The sequence below is a fragment of the Rosa chinensis genome, chromosome 1, assembly GCF_002994745.2.
Source record: "Rosa chinensis cultivar Old Blush chromosome 1, RchiOBHm-V2, whole genome shotgun sequence".
In the NCBI taxonomy this organism is placed as follows: Eukaryota; Viridiplantae; Streptophyta; class Magnoliopsida; order Rosales; family Rosaceae; genus Rosa; species Rosa chinensis.
The window spans coordinates 44,109,429-44,119,911 of NC_037088.1; the positions used below are offsets into that span (position 1 = coordinate 44,109,429).

The 10,483-nt window shown below is 36.7% G+C and overlaps 1 pseudogene; it reads left to right on the top strand.

Moving 5' to 3' along the window:
• The first annotated feature begins 7,624 nt into the window (after nucleotides 1-7,624).
• On the top strand, nucleotides 7,625-9,870 carry LOC112181725 (annotated as a pseudogene).
• The last annotated feature ends 613 nt before the right edge of the window (nucleotides 9,871-10,483 follow it).

Consider the following 10,483-nt stretch of genomic DNA (forward strand, 5'->3'; position numbering starts at 1 on the left):
CAACAAATTCTGCTTGGCTTTCTTTTTGTTTTCCACAGCATCTGTTGGCTTTGCAGCCTTCTTCTTGTCAGCAGTATTGTATGGGAGCTTGTTCTTGCTTCCCACAGGTATTCCTCTCAACTTCTTGGTAGTCCCATCATTCTCTTGGCTTATTGGAATCAGACCCATGTCAATCAGATCCAAGTTCCTTTTCCCCACTGCTAAACTCAACTTCAGTTTCTTTGGAGAAACCGTAACCTCAGCTTCCACACTATCCTTGCGCTTCCTAACTACACTTGCAGCCATGACCTCCGTACCTTCAAGCTCTCTAATGGTGACTTGCGGCATGGTTTTTGCACTAGATAGGCCGGATTATGGAGCAAAGATTCCAGTATAGCATTCGGAACCTGTGTTCTAAAAACTAGGGTTTGGCAATTGACTGAAACCGTAGGTTGAAAAACCGAGTTGACTCTGCTGTAGCTAGCAGAACCAGACCCTAAGCCCGTTAGCATCACTGCCTGCGCTGGCTGCAATCCAGAACTCACCTACATCGCTACCAGTTCAACCAGCATTGTACGCGCCGCTGTGGTTTCATCTTCATCCAAAGCCAGCCAGGAATAAGACAGCCCTACATGAGTGATAAAACCACAAACCCCACAGCGACTAAACAGTTTATCGTAGTAGAATTTGCAAAGGAACTCCACCGTGTCCTCCACCCAAAACCATCTCTGAAATGGCAGAGGTCGAGAAAAGGGGATCTCAACCTGGATCCGATATTCCCCCATTTTATTGCCTTACTTATCATTCTCTTGGAAGTCACCAAGGGTAAACCCAATCATCATCATGATTCGCTCTGATCAGAATGCAGGAGGTATGTTTTGCAGCGTGATCCAGTATGATGCCTTCATCAATGGCACCGTTTCCACCGAAACCACTCCATCATATTCAACCAATGCCACAGGGGCTCTGTTGAAACCCCATGGCGCCCCTTTCCAAACCCTAAGATGGTTCGCCGGATCCGAGAAGGTAAAGAGCACACGTTGGCCCTCTGCCTCCTCCACACCTGCAACGTGCCATTCACCCTCCAAGCAGAACGAAACATCCCCAAAAAAATCGCAACCTTAAACTCCCTAGCTGTCAGAAGTTTCCCAACCATAACAACATCTGACTGCCTCAAGCCCTTGCCTTGTGATGGACGGAGATCCACTTGTCTCTTCCCCTCGGCGATTGCAAGAGAGGAGGCGAGATGCGCGACCATGGTATCAACAGAACTCATAGCTGATCAGTTGAAAATTGCACAGAAAGCCAAAACCCTAACCCTAGAAACAAGAGAGAGAGGCGGCCGCTGTACACATTTCTATTGTGGTTTCACTGTATCACTTAATTGCATTGTTTGGTTCATTAAATTGGGTGTAGCAGTTAACAAATACATATCAAGAACGATAACAGACATTCTGTATTTAAGTTCATAAGTACATCGCGCTATATGTTTGTCTTGGTAACGGTGGTACTAATCTCATTTTATTGGCACATAAGTACATCATGTGCCAGTGAAATGAGTTTGGCATTGGAATAGAGTCTCTGACATGTTGTGATCAGGGATTGAGTATGGGGCTTGCAATTTGATGAGACAGCACACTACTTTCCTTGCACAGTTGACAGTTCAACTCATCTGTTACGATAAAACCTATATTCCTTAAAGGAAATGGGAATGAAGTACGTCCCACAACCTTGCTTCTGAAGAGCTAATGGAACTTTGTTGATTAATATTTTGCTTAGTTTTTCACCTACTTATACTGAATAAAGAAACTTAGAACAGTGGGAAAAAAAAATCACTCTCAAATCTTTATTGAATCTCAAACAGTTAATGAATTAAAATTATAAAAGATTTTTCTCTTTAACATACAATTAAGCATTGGCTAGTAGAAATGCTAGCTGCTACTATTTCTACTTTACAGCTAATATTATAATAAACACAACTGAGTACGGTATTAAGAAAGTTACTGCTAAAACAATGAACAATGTAATCACTATTCTAACAATCTTCACAAGCTCACAAAAGATTGTTATCCTGACAAAGATGAAGCGAAATAGTTGCACTAGTAGTACTGTAGTACTCAATCTATCATCACCCTTAATCTCAACTAGGTAATGAGCACTGAATTATACCTTTTAACATTCTCCAATACCTTAGTGAAGTCTTATACAAACAAACCTGACAATCAGCACATGTCATATCGATTACAGGAAGAAATCAATTCTACTTGTTTAATGACTCCATGTAACTCTTCTAAATATCCCTATCACATGCGTATACTGTATACATTTTACTTTTGCCAACAACAGTGAGTCTCATATTATCAGAAGGAATTAAATTCTCTTTTGGGTGCAACTCTCTTAGAGCATTTTTAGTAGAGTCTCTATTTTGTTTCCTTAGCTATTTTAGAGAGTATGTTTTAGCTAAGTAGCTCTTCATTATAAATTTTAGCTATCTCGCTCCTAAATATAGAGAGCGAGATGAGCCTCTCTGTAATTTAAAACATTAATTTTAAACGTAATTTATAAATACATTTAAACTATTTAATCTTCATTTGAAAAATAATATAAACTCAAAATTTGCTAAAATAGAGAGCACTGATACAGATGTATTTCTAAAGTGGCTAGCCAAAATGATTTTTTAGCTATTTTGACTAAAATTTGACTCAAAAATTGCTAGCATTGCTAAAGATGCTTTTAAGTGGTGAACTTGTGTAGTTCAAGCATGAGTGTTAACTTGCACAGCATAGATTCAGGTCGAACACATGCTAAACAAGTGTTTTGATTATCAATTTGGTTGAAAATGCATGATCTGGATTCTGATTGTTGGGTGGTGTTTGGTTCATGACATTTTTGTTTTGGTTTTATTGTAAACATATATCTTATGGCATGTTTGTTTACTTGAATAGAGAATACAAGAATCAAATGACAACCTAAATGTGGAGAGAAAAATAAATTAGTATAGGAATGAATTATTCTCAATATGAAATTTACTAACATTATTTAATTAGAATAGGAATACACTTTTTTCGATGAGTATTGTTTACTACTTATTCTGAATCAGAATCAACTAATTTAAACCTTCAACTCAAAATTCAAGTTAATAGATTCATGAAATGTACATTAAGGTACTCATACATCAAGTAAAAAGGTTTGATAAATAGTAGACTAGTTCGATATAAAGGTTAACTAATTCGAGATTAAACCAAGTCAGACTATGAATGCATAAAGTCAGTTTACCTCTATATTGAATGAATTTGTTTGATGTATTGATAAATTAACATACAGTAGAACTTTTCTGCTATATAATAGTTGAAATTCAGTGTATTGATGCTAAACATACTAAAACATATTGGGTGCATACGCTGATGCTTAAAATACAGTTCAATAATCAAGCAATTTTGTATAAAATTCAAGTAATCTTCAATTTTATTGGGTCGAGTTGGGAAAAATTAAACAACCCATCTCTTGGAGCAAGTCCACCCGTTGGGTTAGCAAGTCACTTACTATTCACTATTTTTTATGTTTATTTCCACCATCTGGGTCATGGGCACAGTTTTCAAATTAACCCGGTGACCTCTGGGTCACTTTTGCGACCTGCAAACTGACCCGGTGACCCAGGTCAGTATGGAAACTGTGCCCGTGATCCAGAGGGTGAAAATAAGCACTAACTACAAAGCCAATGCCCAGTCCTACCTTCTGGCAAGGCCTCTAACTACAAAGCCAACAAATGCTGCTGATCTGCGTAGGCATTTTCGTCAAATTTGGGTGCTGAACAAAGGTTTCAGCGTTCCGCAGAAAGCTCTGAATCGCTTTCTTTTCTCCTTTGATCTTCGGGGAGATAGAAATAAAGTATTTATGGGTAGACCGTGGAGTTTCAATCGTGCTTTGGTTGTTATTCAGCCATATGATGGAGTGGCGTCTCTGCAATCTGTAAAGATGGAGGATCTTTTCTTTTGGGTTCGCATCACCGACATGCCGCCAGCATATAAACAGAGGAACACTATTGCTAACGTTGCCTCTGTTGCGGGTAAATTTCTTCATCTGGATCAGAAGCTGTTTGATGCAACTTGTGAAATTAGGGTTAGGGTTTCTCATGCAATTTCAAAACCCTTCTTCATGCAAAAAACCCTAAAATTTGGCAAAGGGGTAGAGCAAGAGGTTCACTTCTTCTTTGAGAATGTCGTGGGCAAATGCAACATATGCCAATTTGTGTATCACAAGGGAGAAGTATGCAAGGTTGAAGCCACTGTGTTGGCAGTCATGGCTGCTCCTACACCGACGACAAGAAAATTAGATATCAATGGTCCCTTTTTAAGGTGTCAAGACAGTCAGTTCAAGAATGAATTGTTTCACTTTCAAGGTCTTACCACCCCCATTCTTCCACTTGTGGGACGGTCTCTTTTTGGAGGTGTTGAAACTAGTAAGGTACGCAAACCTATTGTTCTTCGTCATGCAGAAAAAAAAAAAAAAAAAAAAAACTAATGAAGACAATGAATTAGCCTTGGTACCCGTTGACACCGACCAACCTGCTAAGAGAGATTGGCCCTTCCCCTCTCCAAAAAAGCTGCAATTTATGATGTCTGATTTACTGGAGGGCAAAACAATCCCTATTGCTCCATCCAAGAGAGTTAAAATGCTTGAATTCCCTACAAAGTTCATGGCCAAATCTCTGGGTTTAGTGGAGACACCAGGTGGTATATATGCTAGTGCTTGCAGAGGTCATGACGCCAAAACCTTTACAAGTTGAGCTTCTTGGTGGAAAGAAGAAGAGAGGTAGGCCATTGGGAGCAAAGAACAAAAATCCTCCCAAAGCAAAAAAGGTTCCTGCTGAAGATGTCCTGAGTGTTCTGTATTCGGGTAAGCCTCCAAGCCCTAGCTTCAAGGGCAAGGAGAAGATATAGGGTTTTTCTTTTATGTTTAGCCTATAAACTATGTAAATGTCTGACATAGTTATAGGCTCACTTTTAAATAAGTGAGCGATAAGTTCGAATAGAGTAGGTCTATCCTATGTACCACTGTGGCTCCTCCATGAATTCTTGTCCGGCCATTGTTATGTGTCAGCGGATGGGTATGTAATGGCCTTCTTGGCATGAGTTTTTCTATATATCAATTAAACTTCATTAGTTCAAAAAAAAAATATATATATATATATATATATATTTTTGGGTTTTTACCCTATACCAGTTTAGCTAACTCTATTAACAAAATAGACAAGATTAATACACGTGTCAAAATTTTAAAAATTGTTGACTGACAGACTAGTAAGTGTTTTGTTTTGTTTTGTTTTTTTGATGCAGTAGAGCCTAATAAGTTGTTACTTGTTAGGGCTGTTATAGGCACATAGTTGTTGCTAATAAACTTTCTTTTTATATAATTAATTAAGGATTTAAGCGATATTAGTTATTCACAGGCAAATGAATTATAGAACAAGTGCCACCTCTTCAAATCCGAAGGCAAAGGGTTTGCCACACTATGAGAAGTCACCACATCCGTCTTCTTATTTAGTTTTTATTAATAATGAAAGAAAAATACAATAAAAAAAGGGGACAACACCTTACTCCAATAGTAAAATGAGAAGAAAAAAGAAGAAGAAGCTAGATAGGAAAGACTAAATTTCTATCTTGAAAAAAATAGAGAGAGAGCATTACAACAAAAGCACCAACTAACTAGAAACCACATACTACGTGAACAATAAATAGTCCTTCAACATTAAACTATCAAACCAAAAGACCCAAAACGAATGCGATTTTGGTGTATTGCAAAGTGCTTTTAACAAAAAAAAAAAAAAAAGTAATTTATTAATCAGTTAACCTACACACTCTACTATAAAAAATGAAAGATAAAGATAAATACTACAGGCTAGGCCATACGAGCTAATTATTCCTACACAAGTAACTCATAACTAATAAATTATCAATTTCAACAGAAGTTTAGACTTGGAGAGGAAATGTAACACATCGTCTTCTTAATGGTACAAGATTATAAGTTGTATAATCAATGTACAAGTCCCAAGCTCTTGTAAATATTGAAGACAAGGTTGCCATTTTTGATGTTTCTGACTTTTAATAAAGGTGTTCAATACAATGAGAAATGATACATTAAGATTGGATCTTAATTAATTTAAAGCATTCCTTTTAACATTTAGCTATAAACATATATTTTTATCATTCTCCAATATCTTAATAATTATAGTTTTCTCCAATAATACTGTCAAACATTACATGGAAGCTAAATTCTATTAATTAGAAGAAATAAGTAATTAATAACAACTACATGTAAGCTTGTTTCGATGATTATGTATATACAGCAACAAGCCTTTAAAACTAGTTTCATCACATGGTATACGTGAAAAACGAGTCATAAATCGTGAGCATGCAAGGATTGGGCATGAGGCTTTCGTTACAAAAGTAGGAGGTGGTTCTTTTTAAGTGCAAGTACAACTAAAGACGCATGAGGGTTTGACATGCACAGATCAAGGCAGAACCTCATGCTATATATACAAAATTACTCGACCATTTTAATAAAAATATCCATGCCATGATCTCTATGGTGGCATGGGTGCTTGCTCTTGACATTTCTGCTCCGCATGATGACTCTCTATTGGCACAACTAGAAATTTCTGGCTCCCTTCATTACAAGAAAAATGCAATGAACTAGCAAATCGTAACTTACAAAAATACATAGCAGAGATTTGTATACATAAAGATCTGCTAGTTGGCAAGCTGTGACATGTTGGTTATTTGTAAAGTATCTCAGTAGAAAGACATATAAAAATGAGGCTAGGCCTGCCCATGGATTTGTTGTGTCGTAGAGCACCTAGACACCTTCTAGCTAATTATAAACTTATTATTATGTTCCTTATTTTCTGCTGAGTAAACAAAAAACATAGGTTATTTGGGCAGAAGTCTATGCACATGTTATAGAAATCTTGCGGCAAGAGAGTCTGGAAAAGTGAGTAGTTCATTTTGACATAAAAACAAATAAGTGGAAAGTGAATAGGTAGGGTTTAAAGAAAAAGTCCAATTCTTAACACGGAAGAAGTGAATAATTATTACAAACCTTAATCCGCAAGAAATCCAATTTTCGTGCTGACTAGGTATTCTCTTTGGGCTTATTCCATGAATCAATTCTATTTTGCAGATGCTTAGGTCAATATTAGCATAATAGTCATGATAATCACTACTGATAGTGAGACATTTTCTTATCTTATATGCCTTTAGAATACACCTGCTAATGTTGAGGTCCATCTGCTCTGGGATTAATTAAGTAATGCACCAATTGACCCGGAACCTCATCTGTCTTCCATTTTTTACCCATTCAAGGTAATAATTTCTTTTCTAGACCACTATCTGGCTCTCTCTTGTTAACCATCAATCTAATATCTTGATTGGTCGGAACATACTGTTCTAGAAAATGCCAAAATGTTTAGCCTAGGTGTGCACATTTAAAAGCTTTTCATCAGCGGGCTCAAATTTTCAACTTCTATGCTTCTTATTGACATTTTAAATTCTTAACAAATAGTTTAATAATATAAGTTAATGCCTCAGACTAGTTAGTTTTTTCCTATATATACTACTGTCTTTGCTTCTTTATCTTACAAAGAAGAATGACTATTCTCTATACCATCCTCACCTTCACATTATTCTCAATCCTCTTTCTCCTGCTATCCTTCTCCTTTCTCATACTTAGAATTTTCACAGGCAAGTCCATCCGAAACTCAAATTACCCGCCTGTAAAGGGCACCGTCTTCGACCAGCTCTTCCACTACAACAAATTACCAAACCAACGTCGCCAAAGAACACCCAACCTTCCGGATACTCGCCCCAACACAAAGCGAAATATACACGACTGACACCCGAAACATTGAGCATGTTTTGAAAACAAACTTTACCAAGTATACGAAAGGCCAATATCAACAAGACATTGTGTCTGATATGTTTGGGCAAGGGATATTTGTTGTTGATGGAGAAAAGTGGAGGCAGCAGAGGAAGCTTGCGAGCATAGAGTTTTCGACGAGAATTCTTAGAGACTTTAGCTGCTCTGTGTTTAGAAGAAATGCTGCCAAACTGGTCAGAGCTCTTTCTGAGTTTTCTAGTGACAATGGGTTTTTTGATATGCAAGTAAGTAATCTAAATTGTTATCATAACTGAATTGACTTTTAAACAGCTTGCTATCATATAAATTGTTATGTAAGTCTTTTTCCTTGACTTTTTTATGTTGTAGGAATTGTTTATGAGATCTGCCTTAGATTCCATATTCAAAGTTGGGTTTGGAACAGAACTGAATTGCTTCAAAGAAGGCAGTGCATTTATAAATGCATTTGATGAATCAAATGCTCTCATGTATTGGCGATATGCAGATCCATTCTGGAAATTGAAAAGATTTCTCTGCATTGGATCCGAAGCGACACTTAAAAAGAATGTCAGAGTAATTGATGACTTTGTTTACCAACTTATCAGGAGCAAAAGGAAATTGATGACAGGGGAAAACTACGTTGTAAGTGAAACTAATATATATATATATATATATATATATATATATATATATATATATATATATGCGCTACATTCTAATGCTCTATGTTTTGTACATGGTTTATTTAATTTTACTTAATCAAAATTCTTGAATTTCATTTTACTTTCCAAAGAATGAAAAGGAGGATCTACTATCGAGGTTCCTAATGGAAAGCGGAAAGGAGCCAGAGGAAATGACTGATACGTATCTAAGGGATATAACTCTGAATTTTATGTTTGCTGGCAAAGATTCTAGTGGAACTACACTCTCGTGGTTCTTCTACATGCTGTGCAAAAACCCTCTCATTCAAGAAAAGGTTGCACAAGAAGTGAGGGATGTAGTTGGTTTGAACCACAAAGCTGACATCGACAAGTTTGTGGCAAATTTAACTGATGCAGCTCTTGAAAAAATGCATTATCTTCATGCAGCACTGACAGAGACCTTGAGGCTATACCCTGCAGTTCCTGTGGTATGCTATGGTTTTGCAATGGGATACTTCTTATATTATGGTTTTAGAAAACCCTGATAATTTATATATATGCTGGGAAAATCAAAATAAACACTGTACTAAACTGGATAGCTCTATTTGTATTCTATATAGCATTTCAAGACTCGAGTAATACTAATGTGTTTGTGATTTTCGGCTTCTCTAATTAAGGATGGGAGAGCTGCAGAGACAGATGACATTCTTCCTGATGGATACAGAGTAAGAAAAGGTGATGGAGTGTTCTACATGGCCTATGCCATGGGCAGAATGTCTTATATATGGGGAGAAGATGCTGAGGATTTTCGACCTGAAAGATGGCTCAAAAATGGAATTTTCCAGCCTGAATCTTCTTTCAAATTCGTCTCATTTCATGTTGGTCTCATTTACTTCATTTCTCTTGCTTTATATCATATCTTAAGCTGTCTAAACGTTGGCTAATAACTTCACCATGCCCTGTTTGCAGGCTGGTCCTCGGATTTGTATAGGGAAGGACTTTGCTTACCGGCAGATGAAGATGGTATCAATGGCACTTCTGTGCTACTTTCGCTTTAAATTGGTGGATGAAACAAAAATCGCAACCTATAGAACCATGTTCACCCTGCACATGGATGGAGGTCTCCCTATGCGCGCAATTTCGAGGACAACATGATGAGTTTCTTGCATGTCAAGCAAAACAATGCTCACTTTATACGACCACTGGAGCTAGTGTGAGACCTAGGATTTATGTATCTCTTAGTTTAAGTTTTTATATGATTTCAGCTGTGAGTGTGAACTTTAATTATCTGTATTATTTTAATTTTATGAAGGGTAATACTTAGGGCTAGTTTGGGATTGCTGTGACTTTTAAAAAAAAAAACTGATGCTGCTGTGTTGTGAGAATAATCAATTGTGAATTAAAACAGTTTCATGTTTGGTAAATAATATTTTTAAGAGTGCAGTCGGTACATAAAGTAATTGCAGAGTGTGTTTTGATCCACAACAGCTTCTAAAAGCAACCTCCAGGCTGCTTCTAAAATCTGCTGCCAGTGACCTATAACTTGCAATTAAAGCTGCTTTTTATTTATTTATCAAACACAATAAAATCTAAAATTTTGAATAAAAGCTGATTTTTTAAAAGCGAAGTAATCCCAAACGGGGCTTTATATAAAAAAATTAAACCCTGATCGATTAACTAATAACGTCAATTAGCATGAATGTGACATGATGATCATCATCTAAATCTGATATGTTACCCTTAGTTCAGAACTGAATTCCAAACTCTTTGTTCTTTTTTTTTCCTTTTGGTTGAATGATCGAGGATAGGAGAGGACAACCCGCATCTCTATCACTCCATTAAGAGGGAGACCAAAACCAAAACCTCTCAAAGACGAATTAACGAAAGTAAATTTGAAGAAGACCTTTAATATCTCTATTACAATCTAATAAAAAAAAAAAAAAAATTGGCGGAGACTCACCCCACCACAC